The sequence below is a fragment of the Anastrepha ludens genome, chromosome X (genome assembly GCF_028408465.1).
Source record: "Anastrepha ludens isolate Willacy chromosome X, idAnaLude1.1, whole genome shotgun sequence".
Classification (NCBI taxonomy): domain Eukaryota; kingdom Metazoa; phylum Arthropoda; class Insecta; order Diptera; family Tephritidae; genus Anastrepha; species Anastrepha ludens.
In genome coordinates, this window is record NC_071503.1 from 85,229,332 (window position 1) to 85,251,096 (window position 21,765).

Genomic DNA, 21,765 nt, shown 5'->3' on the forward strand with positions numbered 1-21,765 from the left:
ATATATATTCTTTTATCTATATATTTTTGAATGATTTGCTCTTTCTAAGTCACTATTGAATTTAGCATATGTATTTGTTTTCTATGATAAAGTGCCTGTAGCTAGCCTACAGCGTTAACGAATTTTCCTCAACTGTAGTTTAATTTGACCAGTTGAGTATATTTCTGTTAAGTTTTGGTGGAAAACATGTCTGTGGTGAACTCCGTGCGCAAAACGAGTACCCCTTAAACATTAACGTTCTCTGCATGAATGCCTATTACAACAACTACACTTAATTCGGAATACTACTTAATACTCATGGTGAAAAGATTTTTAAAGGTGTACTGCGTAGCAGACCCTTATTCAGCTCTGAGTGAATTTGACACATGTGCTGATGTCACTTGGGATATGTTTCAAAAAATTTAGTTTGTGGTAGTGATAAAAATCATCTCAGCCAATGTTCATACCGTTGGTTTTAATACAAACGTGCAAAGCTACAAATTATATTGTTTAATTAAAATCGATAATTTAATTGATTTTCAAATATAGCTAAATTTAATTTAAGACACACAAATTTTCACAATTGGCAAACCACGTAGCAGCACGTATGACTTTTATCACTACCACAAACTAAATTTTGTAAAACACAGGCCAAGTGATGTATAATCCAAGGATCCCCTCACAATGTTCTAATTATTTATTTATTTATTTATTTATTGTCTTTGAATGGATACATTCTTACAGACTATATTAAGCTAATGTACAATAGTTTAGTAGTTACTAAGAAAAGAACGATTTAAGATGATTGACTAAGATGCCATACGGCCATGTAAAATTAGCACCAGAAGAATTGAAAAACATATTTAAATCTGCACATGCCCTATGAATCGGAGCATTCACCCCATAGTTGGTTCTCGAGAAGCCAATGTTAAAGGTCCAGAAATGATACGCATAATAAATGAGCACGATAGAATAGATCGTTTGCTATCAAGTGGTTTTAAGTCAATCAATAAACATCGAGAGCGGTACGATGGTACAGATTCAGAAAAGTTTAAAGATCGGAGCGCAAAACGAAGAAAGACTTTCTGAACTCTCTCAATCCGTTTAGTACGAATGCTAGCATCGCATATGATCGTCTTATGACGTGGTTAACATGGCTGGAGAAATTCAGCTTAAAGTCGAAAATAACGCCTAAGTCTTTAATTTCCTCAATCCGTTGATATAAGCCAGTAATACTATACGAAGTATGCAAAGTATTGTTTGATTTAGCATATTTTACGTGAAAGCATTTGCTTATATTTAGTGACAAACGGTTTAAATAGCACCAGTTCCGGACATTGTGCAAGTCGGTTTGCAACTTTTCAGAGTCCCTAACACTGTTAATCACCGCAAATATTTTAAGATCATCAGCATACAACAAGTGTTCAGCAAAAGAAAAGCAAGAACCAATATCGTTAATAAAGAGTATAAAGAGAAGGAAGAATACTTCCCTGTGGGACATCAGAGGACGCAATAAATGCACTGGATGTCGTATTATCAACGGCTACAACGCAGTGCCTGTTGGACAAATATGATTTGATCCACGACAAAAACGTGGAGTGTATACCCAATGATGCAAGCTTCGACAAGAGTATTCGGTGCGATACTTTGTCAAACGCTTTAGAGAAGTCTGTATAAATTGTTTCAACCTGAGATCTGTTCTGGAAGGCTGAAATGCAGTAATCATTGAAAATAGACAAATTAGTGACAGTGGAGCGACTTGCAACGAAACCATGCTAGTTGGTAGATATTAGGCCTTTGACAGCAAAATATAACTTATTATTCACTGTTATCTCAAACAGTTTTGAGACAGACGAAAGCGTCGAAATCGGTCTGTAATTGCTAACATCGTTTTTATTTCCACTCTTAAATATAGGCGTAACGGAAGTAAATTTCCAGTCGTCAACAGAGATACCGGAGGACAACGAGTAAAGCAAGATTCCACAAATCTTGAAAAAATCTTGCGCACTGCGACTCATCTTACCTCAATCCAAGCATAATCGCCATAAGAAAAGCATTGTGGTGGAACGCTGATTCAACCGACTTGCAATCAAATAAGCAACTTTTGTAACAAGAAAATGAGCGAAATCGTGCCAATCAAAGTTTGACACTCTATAAAAAAGCCAATGCTATTTTCAAACATGCGGCACAATCTGCGAAACAGTTTTAAGATATGATTTCAAATCTTAAACCTATCACAAATCCAAAAAAATATAGGTAGACATAAAATTCTAAACTGGTTCTCTGCGAATTTAAACGTTTTCGCACATTAACTCTACAAAAGGAGTGCTATTTTCCCCAGCCGATATTTCTGACTCCTTCGCCTCCTTTTTCTTTCCTTTCCTCCAACAAGAGTTTTTCTAGAAACTTCCGTAATGAAAAAGATGCAGTTCTTAATAGTAGCTTCACTTTGTCATTGTCTATCAACGGCTGCAAAACAAATAGAAGCGAATACAGAAGTATCCGAATTCGATTACGTTCTCAGCTCTGTAAAGGGTAAAACTCCTGGTCTCGGCAGGATTTTGTATCCAATGATTCGAAACATTTCCACATCGGTTTATCTTAGGTTGATCAACATTTTCAACAATGTTGTATTATAGGTAGCAGTTATTTTCCTCAATCCTGGAAATTATCATGTATCGTTGTCATTCTAAAACCCAATAAAACGGTTTGAAGTTGATAGATATAGGCCAATCTCCCTATTAGTTTGTCTTGGTAAATTGTTTGAAAAAATCATTTTCAATAGACTCATATGGTAATTAAAAACAAATTACTCAGCGCAAACCAAGCTGCATAGAAAAAGCATCACGGTTCCATTGACTGTCTTCTACACATCGATCACTTCATTTCAAATGCTTCCAGAACTTAAATTTTGTTACTCTCAATAAATTTCCTTTAAAAAAAAGTAAAAGCAATTGAAAAAAATGCCCTCTGTAGTAGAAAGCGTAAGATCAGAATCAACGGTTTTCTCTCACCTATAGAACCTTTAAATATAATTGTTGCGGAAGGTCACTCTGGCAACCCATTTCGCATTTTCTCATCTCTCCGCTTCTCTCTCATTCGCCAATCAACACCTGCTAAATATGGAAATATAAGAAATTTTGATATTGTATTGTAAAACTTATTGATCTAAATATCTGATTCTGATTTAAATTGAGGTCTTTACTTTACGAAATCGAACTTAAGAAAAAGGTTCTGAAAAACTATATTTTTAAGGAGAATTCCATTTAATAAGCTGCAAAGAGAATGGAGAAGAGCAAAGAGCATGGAGAATGCTCCTAAAGCTGCATCGCCACGTGGAAACGCGGACCCTGAGATAATCAGTGCAGTCGAGGTTCTGTTTGATGAGGCTGAGAAAACTGGCCATACTGTGACAATTGGCAGCGAAACGCCTATGTGCAATGTCGTCCCTAACCTTTCTAACATGATAACATTTCCGTATACTTTCCCTACGAACGGCATGACGACCATGCTGTCCAACTTAACCTCAAACAGCAATACAGTCCAGGCTATATCTAGATCTCAACCCTTTTCTGCAGATACAAAGATTCACAATTTGCACAGTTTGCCAGCATCGGTTCCTTCAGGATTAATTTGACTGCGGCGCAATAGGTAGTCGTCAAGTGCTTACAAAAGATTTGCCAACCTTGAGAACCAGGTAAGCTTGAGGACCGACCCGTATTTATTACTAACTACGAACAGGCTACCGTAAGGTGTGGATTCACAGCCCAAAAAAACCTTATTAGGTTGCAGAAATGCAGACGTCCTTCATCAAGTAATGCAGCGTAGATTAAGGGAAGAACCATCTGTTAAGACGGGCAATCTAGAGACCTTAGCAACCTTTTCCTTGGCGGTACAAAACTATCGCGTTATAATGCAGGCGGTCGGATTAAACGATTATCTAAATGATCGAGTACTATTAAACGAGCTGGTGGCTAAGCTGCCGTGTAACCAGAGGTTGAGTTGGGGCCAGCAATGTATGTCCCTGAGACGCGCTGATAATGCTGCATTCGATAAGTGGCTTTTCGGTCTTGCCATGTGCGCTAGCCAGGTCAAACCCATTCAGACATCGGCGATAACATCATTTAATAGCAACGTCGAAGAAAAAAAGGGTAGAATAATTATTCACAATGTGGTTGCGGAAAATAACGAAGAGGTTGGAAAGACGATGAATTGCCTGGAATGCGGTGCGAGTCACATGCTGTGCGATTGCCATGAGTTTCGCGCCCTCTCGCAAAGTGATAAGTGGAATTTTATACGTGAAAATAAACTCTGTTTACGCTGCTGCGTCGATGACGAATAAAGTTCCATCCTCTGCTTCACAATGGAACTTCGTGGGCAATTGAAAAACAAAACGCAACACCATATGATGAGTTCGGCACAGCAGCTGACAAAGAAACATAAAGGGTACTTTTCAAGTATGCCCGTGTGTGGAACATTTACATAGCGATACCAAATCAATACGTACAATCGCGCTAATCGACGAAGGAGCGTTGGACGGGAAAAATCACTCAAAACGAGGCAAAATTTGTTAGTCTTAATGTTTCACCGATTGCATTACGGTCTCAAAAATATAAGCTTCGAAACATTCGAACCGTTGCTAATTCTCCTCACCAGTCGCTGTTCAGCTCTACGATTAGTAAGCATCCACACATTAAAGGTTTGCCGATTCGACCATATAACGAAGCAAGAGCGCGATTTTTGATCGGCTTAGACAAGGCTAAAATCGGTATTTCTGTTGAAATAAAAAAAGGGGGATCCGAACTTATTGCCGCAAAGTGCCGACTAGGATGGAGCATACATGGGCGCGATAACACTAACTGCATTGAACAGCCGAGGATATTGCATACTTGCGAATGTGACACACCCAGAGACGTCTGTATGGACCAGCAACTGAAAACGTATTCTTCCATCGATGCCATCGGATCATGCGCACCAGTCAATTCGTTGACATCCAAAGATGATGAACGCGCACTCCAAATCATGGAAAAGCCCATATATTGGTTTGGGATGCCACGACAAGGTTAGGGGGGTCGGGCTTAATAACATGTTGCTGAAAGTGCCCGACCTACTTGAGTCTCTATTGGATTAAAATTATAGAAGAAGATTAAGTAGCGCAAAAATTTTGGTGAAGAAACGGTGACCCGCCTCGCGACGATATGTACGTGATGAAGGTTATGACATTCGGCCGTTTTAGCTGGCGAACTATTTAAAAAATCGTAATGCTCAACGATTCCCTGATCTTCATCCCGTTCCCATAGTAAAAAACACATTAGTTGACAACTAGCAACTAAAGTTCGTTGGGTTCACCAGGAAGGGGTTTAAATCAGAAATTCTGTATCCAACTATAAACACGTACGCTGACGATGTTCCAACCGCCAAATGTTTTGAAGAGCCGGAAGGCGTTATAGAGAAGAAAATAGGGGTGTGGTAGCTGCCAGTTTTAGATGAGTTAACATACTATGAAAGATTTCCAAGGGAAGTTTTTACAAATTTTTACGACAAATTCTGCGCACAATAATGACGAATTTCGATTCTATGGGTTTGCTTGGTTGCGTCATTTTCCAGGCGAAATTTAGTCTACAAAACGTCTGCGGCTCCGCAGTAGGTTGGGACAAACCGATTAAAGAAGAAGAGCGTTACAACTGTTTTCGTTGGGTAAAACACATTTCTGAGGTCCACGGCATAAAAATTCCCCGTTTCCTTTCACTAGCCTGCGAAAGCCAAAATAATCAGGTAGCACGTTTTTGTAGGTGCTAACATAAAAGCCTATGCGTCTGTTCTCCTGTTCACTTTTGGAATCCAAAACTCTCCGTGCGCTATTTAGGAGTCCATTTCCATACCCAGGGTGGAGCTGTTAGCTGCTACTTTGGGACTCAGGCTAGCGAATGTTCTCAGCAAGTAAAATCGCAGAGCATTCTAAACAGACTCCACAAATGTGTTGTTTTGGTTGCGTTCGAGCACGAGAAAATTTCATCAATTCGTGATGCTGAGAAACGGAGAGATCCTCGAGAGTTCTAGTATTAGGGAATGGAGGTGACTGTCATTTGGAGGATATTGTGGACGAAGGCACTAAATGGAGCAGCAACCGGGAATTCAAGGACAACCAACGCTCTGTGGACATAAATTTTTACTAGGACAATAATCAAGTTGGCCAGTTATGAAATTCGCAGATGATAGCGAAGGGACAGTTGACGTTCTGCATCACAGAGACCTTGCAAACAACTCATCGGTTACGAACACAGAAATCACTCCGGATGTAAAAAGATTTAGTACTTGGAAGAAGCTTCGCAACACGCATGGATTTGTTTTAAGTTTTCTACGATTGGATGCGAAAGGAAAGCTACGTTCTCAATTTTGGCAAAAGATTTTCCAGCCAGACAACATAGAGACAGCGGAGTTTTATGCTTCATTGTCAGAGAGAAGTGGTCCATAAAGAGATTTGTTGTCTGCGTAGTGACCAGTGAACACCGTAATGAGTTTGGAAATTGAATGGTGGGGGATTCCCGTCACCTTAAGCGTTCTGTTTATATCGTATTGAGGCCATAGTGTTTTCGAAATAGCACATGATGAGACAGACCTCCATTAGTCTTGTGCTTTTTTTAGAAAGGAATTGTGTAGTATGTCTGAAAAGGGGACAGCTGAAACCAGTTCTGCCGACCCCTTTCTGATAAACTCATCGGCAAATTAATTTCCCTCTATATTCCTGTACCCAAGAACCCAGATAAGGGAAATGTTTCCTGCACGTTCGAGACGTTTGAGTTCCTCCTCCTCTACTATCGGAAAAAAAATTAATGTCTCCCATGCAGTTCTCTGCACTCTCTCAAGTTTAGTGGTGTTGTAGCCCTTCTGAAGAGCTACCCACGAAACTAGGCAACCATATGTCAAAATTGGCAGAACCACTAAGTTGTACATCCAAAGTACGACACGTGGCTTGAAACCCCATTTTTCATACATACATTTACAGGCGTAGAAGGCTATACTGGCCTTCTTAACTCGATTTTCAAGGTGCAGCTTCCAGTGGAGCTTGGGGTCAAATATTACGCCAAGATACTTGGCTTGGAAGCTTAAAAGGTGGAGGCTTTTATTTCCTGGTGAATAGCATCAACTCCGCTTTGTCAGAGTTGACTCTGAGACCGCAACTGGCAGCCCAATACTGAATGTGGCCGGTGCACCTTCCAAAATTTCAGCCATTACTGATGGGAGGGGTCCTGAGACCATTAAGACCAAGTCATCGGCATATGCTACCACTTTTACCCCTCCCCTGTTTACGCGAGTTAAAGTTTCATCAATAGCTACTAGCCAAAGGAGAGGTAAGAGGACGCCGCCCTGTGGTGTACCTCTATGTAAGAACCTAGTGATTCTAGCCCCTCCAGCCACAGCACTTATTTCCCTACCACCAAGCAGGGACGAGATCCATAGGTAGATAGGTCTTCCTACCCCCAGCCTACTTAGAGCAGTGACAATTGACTCAGCCGTAACATTATTAAAGGGGTCTATAAAGGCCGTTAAATGAATTATTTTCCTTCCAGAGATTTCTTTACAGTACCTACTACCTCATGTAAGGCTGTCTCGGTGGATCTCCCTTTCAGGTAAGCGTGTTGAGCTGGAGAAAGTCTGGTTTCAAAGTGCTTTCGAATGTGATAGTCCATCACTCTTTCGAACACCTTGAGAATAAAGGAGGTAAGGCTTATGGGTCTGAAGTCCTTGGCCAAGACGTGGCCCCTCCTTCCTGTCTTAGGAATGAAGAGCATCTTGGTTTTCTTCCGGCTTGCAGGAACGTGGTTTAGCGAGATACACACCAAAAAGATCTTTTGAAGAACGGGAACCACCAAGGTTTTTGTCTTCTGAAGCATTACTGGCATGATACCATCGATACCTGGTGATCTGAAAGGGGAAAAGCCACCGATTGCCCAGTTTATTCTGTTGACGGACACTACAGATGTCAGGAGCATCGCGGGTAACCTCTGCTGCTGATTCGCGCCTTCGTTACGGACTGGAGCAATAGAATTTTCCGGGAAATGGGCATCAACAAGGATTTTTAAAGATTCGCCTGCAGATTCAGCCCACTCCTCATTCTCTCTCTTGACAAGAGTTTTACAAGAGTGGTCCTTGGAGAGGACCCTGCTGAGTCTGGTCGAGTCTTTTACGGATTCAATGGATTCGCAGTACTCTTTCTAAGAGTTGCGCTTCGCATCTCTATTGGCTTTCTTATTCTCTTTCAAAATATTAATAATATTAAAAGGCCCTTATTTGACAACATTTATTAAAGACTCTCCTAACCTTCTCTTTCAAGTCGGTCAGCGTCTTACTCCACCAGGGAGAAAGTCTTTCTTGCAAAAGGATACTGGACAGGCCACTTTAAAGGCAGTCTGATAGGACCTCTCTAAGCGTCTAACTGGCATGTCCAGTTGCTCTCTAGTGGTAATCAAAAACTTACTCTTGTTAGGCTTCTTGCAGAAAACCCTGTAGAAAAGAGACCAATTAGTTCTTTAAACGTTCCTACGGGGTATCAAGGTTTCCTGAACGAAATCGATATCGAAAAGGATCAGCGTGTGGTCCGAAAAAGAGTTCTTCCGGGAGACCGTCCAATTTTCAACCTTAACAGCAGAAGAATTTGTCGAAAGCGAAATATCAAGAACTTCCTCCCAACCTCCTGATTTTTCCGCTGCCTGGAAAACAATAGTTGGGGGATTTGCCCTTGCTCTAGTTAAGTAAATTCTCTTCTTCTTCTTAATTGGCGCTATAACCGCTTATAATCGGTTGAAGCCAAGTCCATCTCCATCTGATCTTTCCAACGCAGAGGAGGCCTTCCTCTTCCTCTGCTACCACCAGCTGGTACCGCATCGAATACTTTCAGAGCCGGAGCGTTTGTATCCATTCGGACGACATGACCCAGCCAGCGTAGCCGCTGGATCTTTATTCGCTGCGCTATGTCTATGTCGCTGTAAAGATCATACAGCTCATCGTTCCATCGCCTGCGATATTCGCCGCTTTCTTTCTCTCAAACATTCCAAGCGTCGATTCATCGGATGTTGTCATCGTCCAAGCTTCTGTGTTCTGATGATGGGAGCCTTGTAGAGTGTTAGTTTTGCTCGTCGAGAGAGGACTTTACTGCTCAGCTGTCTATTTAGTCGAAAGTAGCACTTGTTGGCAAGAGAGATTATGCGTGGAATTTCAAGGCTGACATTGTTATCGGTGTTAATGCTGGTTCCTAAATACACGAAGTCTTTTACAACCTCAAAATTATAACTGTCAACAGTGACGTGGGTGCCGATACATGAGTGCGCCGATTGTTTGTTTGAAGACAGGAGGTAATTAGTTATGTCCTCGTTCACCACCAAACCCATTCGCTTTGCCTCTTTATCCAGTTTGGAGAAGGCAGAACTAACAGCGCGGTTGTTAAGGCGGATAATGTCAATACCATCGACATACGCCAACAATTTTACGCTCTTATAAAATATTGTGCCTGAGCGATTAAGTTCTGCGGCTCTTACGATGCTCTGCAACATCAGGTTAAAGAAGTCACACGACAGCGAGTCACCCTGTGTGAAACCTCGTTTGGTATCAAACGGTTCGGAGAGGTCCTTCCCAATTCTAACGGCGCTGCTTGTGTTGAGCAACGTCATCTTACATAGCCGTATTAGTTCTGCGGGGATACCGAATTCAGACATCGCGGGATACAAGTAACTGCTTTCCGTACTGTCGAATGCAGCTTTGTAGTCGACGAAAAGGTGGCGTGTGTCGATTCTCCTTTCATAGGTCTTTTACAAGATTTGGCGTATTGTTAATATTTGGTCGATGGTAGACTTTCCAGGTCTAAAGCCACACTGATAAGGTCCAATCAGTTGGTTGACGGTGGGCTTCAGCCTTTCACACAACACACTCGCTAGAACCTTATAGGCGATATTTAGAAGACTAATCCCGTGGCAATTGGCACAAATTGCAGGATCGCCCTTCTTATGGATTGGGCAGAGCACACTTAAATTCCAATGGGCAGGCATGCTTTCATCCGTCCATTTTTTGCATAGAAGCTGATGCATGCACCTTACCAGCTCCTCGCCGCCATGTTTGAATAGCTCAGCCGGCAGTCCGTCGGCGCCCGCGGCTTTATTGTTCTTTAGCCGCGTTATCGCTATTCTCACCTCGTCATGCGCAGCTGTCACTGTTTAACAAGCTCGAGAAGTGTTCCTTCCATAATTTAAGATTGCTCTTACGTCAGTCACCAGATCGCCTTCTTGGTTCTTACAGGAAAACGCCCCGGTCTTAAAACCTTCTGTAAGCCGCCGAACTTTCTGGTAGAATTTTCGGGCGTTGTTCCTGTTGGCCAGCCTCTCAAGCTTATCGCACTCACGTATTTCGGCCTCTCGTTTCTTCTTTCGGATAATACGTCTCTCTTCCTTTTTCAGCTCTCTGTAGCGATCCCACATGGCTCGCGTTGCGCCCGATCGCAGCGTGGCTCTATAGGCGGCATCTTTTCTTTCGGCGGCAGCATGACATTCCTCGTCGTACCAATTGTTTTTTCGGGCTCGCCGGAATCCGATTTCTTCTTCGGCGGCGGTACGTAGGGAACGAGAAATGTTGCTCCATTATTCGTGCATGCCGGTTTGTTCGGCAGTACTCACTGAGAGCAAGAGTAAGAGTCGAGTGGCGAATCTTCTGGCTGTCTGTTGTGATTGCAGCTTTTCGATGTTGAACATTCTTTGCGTAGGTAGATGTACGTTTTTTGCTGCACAGAGGCGTGTGCGCAGTTTGGCTGCATGAAGGTAGTGATCCGAGTCGATGTTGGGTCCTCAGATCGTACGTACATCTAATACACTAGAAGCGTATCGTCCATCTATCACAATATGATCGATCTGGTTTCGTGTTTTTCGATCAGGAGACAGCCAGGAGGCTTGGTGAATCTTCTTATGCTGGAATCTGGTGCTGCAGACTACCTTGTTTCGGGCCCGTCGAAGTCGATCAGCCTCTGTCCGTTACCGGATGTTTCGTTCTGCAGGCTGAATTTTCCGACTGTGGGACCAAAAGTTCGCTTCGTGCCCACCCTGGCGATGAAGTCGCCAAGCACGATTTTTATGTCGGGGCTAGGGCAGCGCTCACAGGAACGTTCCAAGCACTCATAGAAGGAATCTTTGGTCGCATCGTCCTTCTCTTCCATCGGGGCGTGGGCGCAAATTAGCGATATGTTAAAAAAGCGGGCTTTGATGCGGATTGTTGCGAGACGCTCGTCCACCGGAGTGAACGACAGTACTTGGCGATAAAGTCTCTCTCCCGCAACAAATCCAACACAGTTAAGTAAATTACGGCGAAATATAAAACCAAATAAAGACTCGAGACGTTCATTGATCTCGCTGCTGCTCCAAATGGTGTGTCTGGCATTCACGTCGCATCCGATCAAGATGTTCTCTTTCTTGAGCTGGAGAGTATCCAATAAATGGAGGCGGCTATCTGTCATGGGCCATTTAGGCAGACACCAAGCAGAATCAACTGCCGCTGGAGTTCCTCCCTGACCACCGTCACATCCGGTGAACTGAAATTTTATAGGAACCTAACTAGGACACAGGCCCCAGGCTTACCATCAGTTTGGACATAAAATAGGTCATAGGATCTATCCCTCAGTCCCATGAATTTTTGCTGCCAGATCCAAGGCAGACATCGACGTCCTCCTCACGGAGGCTGACTCGTAGGTTATCGGTGGCTAGTTTAGAGTGACGAAGGTTAATTTGGACTACTTTTACCAAACTGATCAAAAGTGTTGCTTACCTTTACGACTGCTTCTCCTGTTCAGAATCTGCGTCCGTTCAAGACAACCGCAGATAGTCGAGCAGTTTCTTTGTGCCGCCCCAAATTACTCCAAGTCGTCATCCAGGGCAACAGAGGCGGGGAAGCCCTTCACTTTGGCCAACATGAGGTCAAAGTGAAGTTTAAACTGGTGTTTTCCGAGTGCCTCCAGGAACTCGTTGCTAATCAGCAGTAATACGGCGGAGCTGTGTTGCTGAGGCTCTTCTACTGTGATGACAGACCAATCATCCATCGGTACCTCAAGATTTGGCAGCTTGAGACACTGGACAATTTCCGAAGTGTCTTGCTCCATTTTCGGCAACCAAATTCGAGCTCGTGGTCGGCTTGGAATTTCTGAAGCAGGGATGAGCTTTAGCGAAAGCCCTTCCCAGGCGTTGCTAACTGCAACAAGGATCCTCTACAAAAACTCCTTCTGATTGGCACATTTTACCACCCGACAACCTCGACAGATTTCACGGGAGTCGAAGAGAGGGGCTGGTCCTTTATTGTCTATGAGGTGTCTGACGACCATACCAGATAGCCGTCCCTCAATATCAATCCAAACCCTTTCAGAATTGGTTTTCGCGTCCACGAGGGCAACTTGGAGATGATCCCTGGCCACCTCACTGGTCGAAGGGCTCTCAGCCGTGCTAGTGTACTTCTAGTAAAAGAAATCGAAAGAATATCACCTGATGATATAGAGAGAAAAAATCCTGAAGTTGGATGGATTTTTATTCCTCCTGCTTCACCACAGATGACAGGGCCGTGGGAGCGCATGATACGTTGTACAAAATCGATTCTAATGGGCCAGGCTACGGATTGAGAGCGGAGGTGTTAAGAACTGTTCTAGCTGACATCGAAAACCTTTTAAATTTAAGGCCACTGAGTTATGTGCAGGTAAATTCAGCCAAAGATGAAGCTCTTACGCCAAACCACTTCCTTTTGAGAAGTGGTATTCGAGAACTAACAGATAATGGCCGATCGGCTCTTCGGCAAAACTTGGAGGCGCTGGATCCAGGAGTATCTCCTCTGTCAGTGGCGGCGCTGGACCAAATGTGTACGTCGGCGACATCAACTTCGCGAGGCCTCTTTACTTCGCAGTGAAAAAACCCGTTAAATAAAGTGAGCCAAATTATAAAATAATTTATGAGTTTAACGAGTTTTATTGTTAATAAAATGATGACAAAAAATAATTACACACAAAAATTAAAATAGTCGAACTTTTCGGCTTTTAGCCGCTATTTCAGCTTCGATTGACAGAACTGATAACAAGGATAGTCTGTCTTGGCTCATTGTGCTTCTCAAATAGGTTTTTATCAATTTCAACTTTAAGAAGCTTCTCTCAGCGGAAGCTGTGCTGACCGGAACTGTGAGCATGATTCTAATTGTAATATAAGCATTTGGATATATTTCTTCTAAATTATTTTCTAAAATGTATTGGATGAGTTGTTTCGCGTCGTCGATAGAGTCTTGTGAATTAGTTTTTAAAAGCTGAAGCTCTTCATATAGTTCGAAAGGCTGTATATCACTGTTTTCGTCTTCCCGAAGTCTTGTACCTAAATCAGTAAAATGTTTGAGAAGATCCTCTTTTGGCATAGATTTCAAATAATTAATATCATAAATAAAACCAAACTCAAAATATTCATTGAGCGCTGTAAATCGACATTCGGTATCGACTATTATAGTTAAAATAAATAACTCTGAACTGCATTTCAGGAGATTCAACTGGTTCATCAGTATGTTCGTAACTAAGCATTCGTTTTTTCCTGGCTATTCTTTTTTCTTTAAATTGAGACTGAATTTCATAAGTACTATTCTCCACAAATAATCTAGCTTCTGTTACGCTTTTTTCAAATCCTGTATTTCGGAATTCTTGAATCTAGCTACAAAATGAACGTAAAGTATCAATAGCGACTTGCAAGTTGACTTGAACCGATAGTTTACTTACATTATTTACAAGTAGCAACACCTCATACCACACGTGTAATGCAACAATAAAATCAAAAGTTAACATTTCTTTTAGGACTGCTTCACAATCGCTTAGAGTTTCGGAATCATCAGTTTTATTTTTCAGTTCATTCACACATTGGATGACATCATCAAATTGAAAAAATATTGCTTTTACTGCTCCGATTCTACTCTCCCACCTCGTTTCAGACAGAGTTTGTAAAGTCAATTTTAATTTACTTTTTACTATCTCCCAACGCTTCCTTGGCTTTGAAAACAACACATAGATTTTATTGATAAAGCCGAAAAATGTTTTGGCTGTCGTTGAAGAGTTAACTGCATCTATCAAAAGTAAATTCCAACTGTGGCATCCGCATGGTGTAAAGAATGATCTTGGATTTATATTGAGTATTCTTCTTCTGATACCTTTTCTAATTCCGACCATATTGGCGCCATTATCATATCCCTGTCCTCGAGAGTTTTGGATATCTAGGTCATTTCTTTCCAGTTCTTGTAATATTGATTTTGTTAAATACTCTCCTGTTGTTTCTGCGACGTCAATAAACCCAATGAAATGTTCTTCTACAGCTCCAGTTGACAAATTGCAAAATCTTAATATTATTGACATTAGTTCAACACGGCTTACGTCCCTGGTACAATCGAGCAAGATGGCATAGTATTTTGCTTGTTTAACCCTGTGTATAATTTCGTTAATAACTAATTTAGACATTTAAGTAATTAATTCGTTTTGGATGTCGTGGCTCAGATAAAGTTGATTAAGTTGTTTTTCATTAATACGTTGCATATGATCCCGTAATGTCGGACCATATTTAGATAACAACTTAACTAAGTCTAGAAAATTGCCAGAATTTTTACTATTGTTCAATTTCAAGGATTCTCGATGAGCTCTAAATGCCAAATTTTGTGAGGCCAAGTAGTTTATTATATCTATCAATCTTTCAAACAAATTATACCAATACTTTTGGGATTCCCTAATCAATCTCTCGTTATCCTTATCTATTGTTTTACCGTGTTTGATTCCTTTAAAGAGCTCCGCCCATTTCATCATGAACTCCATGTGTCCTTGACTTTGTTCATGTCTTTGCAGTATCCGACTTAGATCCTTCCAATCACAACATCCTTCTTTTACTATTTGTGTCTGCAAATGTGAAAAAAGTCTACATGGAAAGCAATAAACTTTATCTTGAGATATGGAGTAAGGTAACCATCTGCGATGTTGCGTTTCGCCGTTACTCAATTTTCTAGTATAATGAAATTTAGAAAAATGTCTTTTACCTTGGTCTTTTGGGCAATTTTCATCAGGTCACTCTAGGTCTTGATCGCGACCGTTTTGAATTAAGAGATGGCGCTGCGCATCATTTAGTGGCAATGCCCACTTGTCCGGATCAAGGTCTATTAATGGCTCGCTTAAATGAATTTCTTGCTCTTGATTTTCTGACTCACACATATACTCACTTTCCAACTCTTTATTGGATTCAGAAATTTGGGTCACAGCAGATTCACTCGATGTTGAAGGTAAAGTTGTATCAGAAATTTGACTAAAAGTTTCATTGAACTATGTAGCTGATTCTGTTTCAGAAATGAAAGATTCATCACATGACTCTGAAGCAGTGGCACCTGAAGAAGGCTTTTTAAGAAATTGCATCATACTGGAACTCAGAGCTTGGTTGGATACAACCGTTTCAGCCTTTGTTTTTCTTTTTGACACACCGGATTCCCATTTTCTCCCTACATCTCTGTCTCTAGAGGCTCCTCTAGACATGATAACCTTAAATATTTTTTAGTTAAGTTTGGTAAGAACGCAATGCTACAGGATACAGATTATAAGAGTTGGTTGATGATTATTACACAGGGAGGTCCTGGATAAAGTGAAAATACGAAAATCCTGGGTTACGATACACACCCGGAACATTTTTTGTCAAACTTTTTGTCGGAAATGAAAAAAAACGACTATACAAAATTTACGAGTCAGCTGCCAACTTTGTATCATCATCATCTCAACCGGTAGCATCTACTGCTAGATATGGACCTCGCCTAAGAACGCCACCTTGATTTGTCGCGGGCCGATGGTCTCAATGGTATTTGCACTTCATCCATGACTACCCTGTATATGTATGTACGTACATGCCACAGATCGAATATTTTTATTTTATAGTCACTATTAAGAAGGCAAAGGTAAGTAGCACCAACCTACTTATTTTGTTGAATACGTAATGCAGAAACAACTTATTATAAGCAAGGTCTTTCTATGGAGAAGTGAAATAATTCGTTGTAGGTACCTATTCATTCATATGATTTTGTACTTATTGTAGGAACACCGCAAGAGATGTAGGTATGTATGAAAAAAGAACTGTGAAAATAATGTTACGAATTTTGACCCATACAAAATATACTCGAAGGCATTGGTCGGGAGGCGAAATATTTCTATTATTTCGAGAAAAAACACTAGCGCAGGTTAAAAAATAAGTAGGTAGGTACTTTACTTATCTAGGTAAATATAAAATTAGATATATTTCTTTATAAATATTACGAGTATTTACGACTTATAAAAGATATATGTAACTATCGATTTTGACGAAACAATTTTTCATGATCACTTTGCCGAAAGTACGGTCTTTCTGGCCGCATTTGACTCCCGGAAGAGCGACTTTTGAGGCCCTTTCGAGCCGCAGCGCGCTCTAGCGGATTACTAGACTTTCGTGGTCGGCTCGGCTTCGTCTCGGCCACCATCTCACGCCCGCCAGGAAATCCAACTTTTTGGCCTTGGGTTGTAATATACTATCGTTAAAGTCGTTAAAAAGTTGATGTTGACTTACCTTAACATTATGTATGAAATTAATAACAAATAACGTAAAACTTTTATCCACTAGAAGAGGACACACACACATTACGTTTGTATATATGCTAAACTAATAACAGATCTTTTGCACGTATAACTGATTTATGTATTGCATTCATAGGTTTACCTGCACCCATGAATTCAATCAAAAAATAAATGATAAATGCCACACGCATTACTTACAAACATTTTCACCCAATACAGATATCGTGTCGGGCAGTGTGTCTGGCCGGTGGCCGACGTCGCCGACGTCGCTGACGCCTAGCGCCGCCACTGTCCCCTGTCTTACTAGATATTCAAAGTGGTATCAGCCGCCAGCAAACCCAATCAAACTGAACTTGTCATCGTAGACGAAAACATCAAGATAAATTCGTGACCGAAGGGAGTAGTAATAGATAAAGTTGGCGAAATTGTACGTTGAGGCTGAGAAAGATTTGGTATAAGATTTACAAATGGGGGTGTATTGAAAGATCACTTTGGGAACCAGTTTTGCATTTTCTCATTTCTCCGTTTCTCTCCCATTTGCCAATCAACACGTGCTAAATAGCAGGAAATGTAGTTATTTTCTATTTAGCCGTTAACGAAAGCCCATGGGCGTCGCAAAGAAAAAGAGTAAGATAAATTGTATATGAATTTTAATATTGTATTGTAAAACTTATTGAAACAAGATGATTCATATTTGCAGAAAGCTATCTTGTACTTGATTTCAACTTAACCACAGTGGAACCTTTTCCAGCTCCGTGACCGAAGATAACCGTCTAGGCCTTATAATAGATCCTAAATATAGTTTTAAAAACCATTGTAAATATGTAAAACACTGCCTTGTATCTTACATTCAAGAATAGCGCTATCCACCAGTCATCAGTCAATAACGTCACGAGGGCTCGACTACTATCAAAGATCGATTATGGTTTACCATTTTATTTAAATTGCGAAAAACGCTCATTAAAAGTAATACCTGCACCTTACCATATCGTCATTCGAAGATCTCTCTGAGCATTCCAAACCACTCCGTTCAGAAATTTCTTCGTGGGAACCGAGCTCTCCAGTATCAGGGATAGAGTCAACGACTGTACCTATCGCATTCTTCCAAAACTTTTATCCTCATCAAATGTATCTTTTGCAAAGGTCTTTAAAACGCTTCGAACAAGAAAACACGACCTAGATCACTTTCAGTTATCTTTCCTTGTCTCATTTTCTTTAAAAAACTTGGTATGCCTCCTTACTCAAAACTTTTACAAACAGACCCTGCTTGGGCCATCAATCGCAATCGAAACTATTTAACTTTGTAAAAAAAACCTCTAGAGAAGAATGCAGAACAATATTTGCATCCGATCGCGATAAATTCCTGAATTTAGGTTGGAATCTACTTTTTATAGACGCCTGCTGTAGCAAAAGAAAATGGCGAATCAATTAAATATGTCCTTCTACACCTTATATGCTCATTAGAGAAATCGCTGCTATCCGTAACACGTTTAAAACTTCTCTAAATAGACTGAAATGTATGTGGGTTTTAGGCATATGGGACTCAGAAGTAACGAAAATGGTACTGTTGCTGCTAAAAACGTAGCAAATATTTCATCAAACTTTCATCGTCATCTAACTTAACAAGATATAATTACTGAGATATCTAGACATTGTCACTCCACTCTCCATGATGACTGGAAATTTTACACCCACCACTATGCTTCCGTTAATCACAAAATGATAAAACCCACCTTTCCACTTGCCTTGACCTTAAAAATGTTGAAACCTTTTATTAGCTTACGGCCATGGTCACACTATACTCAACCACTCTCATCGTTTGAATCGTTTTATAACAAGCAAATGTTTTTAAGTTTACCCTATATACTATTTGCAATCTGACTTTTATAAAAACTTAATAACATTCTAGCTTTCGTAATTTTCATATGTATTCAGACAGTGGATGGCCTTCCTTGCTAATGCTGCAATTTCAAAACTTACATTATAGTAAAAAATAATTTGTTATTACATACGTTAAGTAAAAATAAGAAAAAATATAAACAATAAAACATAGCTCTAAATTCTGTTTTTCTGCAGATGACGCTGTGGCAAGGAAGTGTGTGTGTTTGTATAATTTCTTCAGTTTGGTAGTTTCTATTGCTTTCGATTACTCTTCGTCTTCTCGAAGCCTGACGTCACAGCGAATTCGTAAGGCGCATTCTCTTTTTCTATCATTGTTGAATACAGTGCACTCGCGATAACTCGAACTAATTAAAACAGGCGCTGTTCGATTTATCGAATTTGTTCGACTTATCAATTGAGTGTGCTATGTTAAAAAAACAGTCATCGATATCGATTTTTCGATCGATTGTTGAAAATGGAGGCCAGTAGAAAATTTCTGTAGTATAGTTTCGTTATACGAATTACATTTTGGTCCATTGGCTGGATCAATGGTGTCACATTCGGCGGCATAAACATAGTTAAAATTAAACCATCCTCGGACTTTAATTCGATTTCGTTGGGATGTGATGGGGCATTATCAATTAGAAGAAGAGCCTTCTCAGGTAGTCCCCATCTTTCAAATTTTTTCTTACCTAAATATTAAAGTCATTTTACCTGCGGCACGAACGAATTATGAAACCAGTCTTTGAAAATCGCCGAAGTCATCCAGGCTGATTTGGAATTTTTGTACTCCACCGGACAGTTAAAATTTTTGAAAACACGAGGATTTCTTGCTTTGTCAATAACGAGAAGTTTAAGCTTATGGTTGCCGGTAGCGTTAGTGCAAGCCATAAATTGCCTTATCTTTCTTTTTTATAAGACTTATGGTGGACTTGGCTACCCCATATTCCTTCGCTAGAGAAGTAACACTACGTCCACGTTTAATTTTGTTAAGGACTTCAGCCCTCTCTTTTAATGCTAAACACTTCAACCTTTTACGATCCATTACTCACGTGCACTGATATACTACAAATGACAAATTTAAAGCAATTTGGTCAATGCAAGATGTTGTTCCCAGAAAACTAACGGGATATTAACGCCGAAATATTCATATGGACAATACACTAGTATACATATAATTTATTCACATATACTATTACATATGTATCTATGTACAAAATGTACATGTTTGAAAAGAATGTGTGTACAAATAAATTCGTTTTTTTGTTCGAGTTATAGCGCTTTTTTATTGTTCGAGTTACAAAGAAGTCAATAGGGGAAAAAATGTGTTCGAGTTAGCACGTCGTTCGACTTAGCGGCTATTCGAGTTACCGCGAGTGCACTGTAATTTGAATTTCGAGTGAAACATTGCAGAAAGAAACATCAAATAAGTTAACGGGTCTTATTGCCCGATATTAGAAACAAGCGATTCACAGCATAACATTGGCATAAAAATATGTACGCATATCAATTGATCTTCTGAGTAATAATAATTTGTATATAATAGTGTATATATAAGTGTTGGCAACTCTGCATGGTGATAGTCGTGTAACTTGTGCGCAGAGAACGTTAATGTATAGAGAAATCTCACGAGCTACGAATAGTATGAATTGTCAAAAATTAAGTGAAACCGCGAAGACTTTTTCACCTCGCTCAACTCGACAGCGGGGAACTTTTTAACAGAGCTAATTACAGTGAATTATGTATAAGTACATTGGCCCTGCACGGTTTTTGGTTTCTGTATGAAATCAAATTGACGAATGCCGACGGCATTTTGCAAGGGATTTGCTTGTGCATTTCTTTGTTCCCTTGATAATCGAAAATTTATTCAATTTATATTTTCAAGCAAAAGATGAAATTGTGCGCCAACATTTAAAATCAAAGTAACTTTAATGTTTGTTGATTTAATTTAAAAAGAAGAATTTAAACAAAATACAATATAAAACGACCTCACATTTTGTTGTGTGCGTTTTAGTAAATTTAAGACTTCATACAAATTTGATGAAAATGTTTACTAATTTTTCGAATCGAAAATAATTTTAGACAAGAATTCAAAGAGCATATTGGTATATTGATGAATATACATACATACATATATGTATATCAATATATATTATATATAAAGAAATTTGCAAAGTCGCACGCAGAGCGACTAAGCAAGCATGTGAACGATGAAGCCTTGATTCTTAACGATAATACAAAATGGAAACGAAGGCTCTAACGTAAAAAACCTCTAAATTTAAACTAATAAATAAATAAAAATCAGTTAAAAGTATGAATTGTATTTTGCTGAGGATTAACTTAAATTATTTGTTGTAACAAAACTCCACAAAAATTGCTCGTTAGTAACTATATATATGTAATGTTATACAGGTTGCAATGAAAGTACTTATAATGAAAAAAAAAATATATATATACATATATATATGTGACCTGGTCTACGAAAAGGTACCTTACGTGCGAAAACAAGTTTTCGAGAAAACAGCAGTTAAAGTTTAAACTTTTAAAAACCCTTGTAACTTTTTTAAATATTAATATTTTTCAATCCGGTTTGGCTTATTTTCTTCAGCATAGATCACAGTATCAATAAAATCACAGAAGCAGTGAAAAACATTTTTTATATATAAATAAATAAAAAAAAGTTCATGCAAATCGCAGAAATCGTTTTAAAAAATAAGTTAGCTTTTGTACCGACATCCATGCCAAAAAAAATGTATAAGACCCGGTGACAAAAATTTTTTGAAAACAGACTTCAGTATCGTATTCATTACACCTCAGACTGTCCAGGAATGGTTCAGTGTTTAATTTGCTCAAATTATTGTCTTCGTTATTCTAATTTGTATCATCACAAAAAATCAGTCTTTTTCGTATTTGTACTTTTCTTTTTTTTACTTTTAACAAACTTTTAAACAAATTATGACTTTCTGGTTTTCACCATTTTAAAGAGCCTTTCACACACTATTCGAATCAACAAAAAAGTGAAAAATGATTTTTTGACACGTAAGGTACCTTTTCATAGACCAGGTCACATATATACATATGTATGTTATGTTAGTTATGTTTGTGCAAAAGTTCAATTGCATCTTCAATTCTTATGGTGTTACATATGAATGTACTCGCACACGCACTGCAGCAACAATGACCTATCTCACGACGCATCGCCTTATCATATTTATGTACATTTGAATATGCATTCATTTGTTCCTTTGCCAAACGAAATATTTTTCAATTTACATTTATTACAGGGAATAATA